This window comes from Rhinopithecus roxellana, chromosome 8 (assembly GCF_007565055.1).
Source record: "Rhinopithecus roxellana isolate Shanxi Qingling chromosome 8, ASM756505v1, whole genome shotgun sequence".
Lineage (NCBI taxonomy): Eukaryota > Metazoa > Chordata > Mammalia > Primates > Cercopithecidae > Rhinopithecus > Rhinopithecus roxellana.
Window position 1 is genome coordinate 3,701,201 of NC_044556.1, and position 1,123 is coordinate 3,702,323.

The following is a 1,123-nucleotide window of genomic DNA, read 5'->3' on the forward strand; positions in this document are numbered from 1 at the left end:
CAGAGTGGATGAAATTAGATGTACAGAATAAATACAGGACTCTTTGAGATCCCTATAACCTGAGCGCTGCGTGTGACCCTGGAGCCTCACAGGGGCACACACGCGCACACAGAGCTTAGCCTCCTGTTCTCCAGCAGCGCCTATTGCGCGCGCAGCCCCGGGACCACGAAACTGCCGCCTAACGGTCGGCCCCGCCCCATTGGCTGTGCAAGTTCTCAAAGGGGGCGGGGCCGGGAGCATGAGTCGCACAACAAGCACGCGCCGGAGCTGAGCAGACCAGGGGCGGGTCGGCACATGCGCAGACGGTGCGAGCTGGAAGGCGGGAAAATACGTAATGGAGCGACAGGGAGTACGCGACGCTTGTTTCCTTCACGCGCGTGGGGCGGGCGGACAGATGGGCAGGGAACGGCTGCGATCCCAGCCTTCTCCAGCGGACCCGAGCCCGGCCCCTTGTCCTTTGCTACTGGGGCTGCCTCTCATCAGGCCTGGCCCCAAATTTCCTGACTGACTGAACCCGGCCCTGACTGACGCACTGACGGTCTGATTTCCACACATGGCGCGTGGCCGAAATGGAGTAGAGAAAGGCACACACACCCACGCACCGCACCCGTTTCTTTCATTTCTTTTCTCCCAAGTAGCTGGGATTATAGACATGCCCCAACCACGTCAGCTAATTTTTGTATTTTTAGTAGAGACGGGGTTTCACCATATTGCCCAGGCTGTTCTCGAACTCCTGACCTCGTGATCCGCCCGCCTCGGCCTCCCAAAGTGCTGGGATTACAGGCGTGAGCCACCGCCCCCGGCCTCATTTCTTTTCTCCTACCTCTTCTTTCTGGAAGGACTCCAGCCAACACACATACTAGTTAGGAGCCCAGGTCCCCCAGTTACATTCCTACAGCCCTGCCCTCACCCGGCCGCTCTAGGTCTGGTGTCCAGGTGTCCCCTAGGGACAGAGTGTCCTTTCACCCCACGCCCCTGCCCTCATGGCACCTGCCCAGCCCAGCCTGTCTCTCCTGCGGGTCCCCACCGTCCCGCAGCGGCACATAGAGGTGCCCAGGGTTGAAGGGTCGGCAGGAGGACAATCTGTTCACTCCTTATCCTCCCTCCTTGTCCTCCCTCCTGA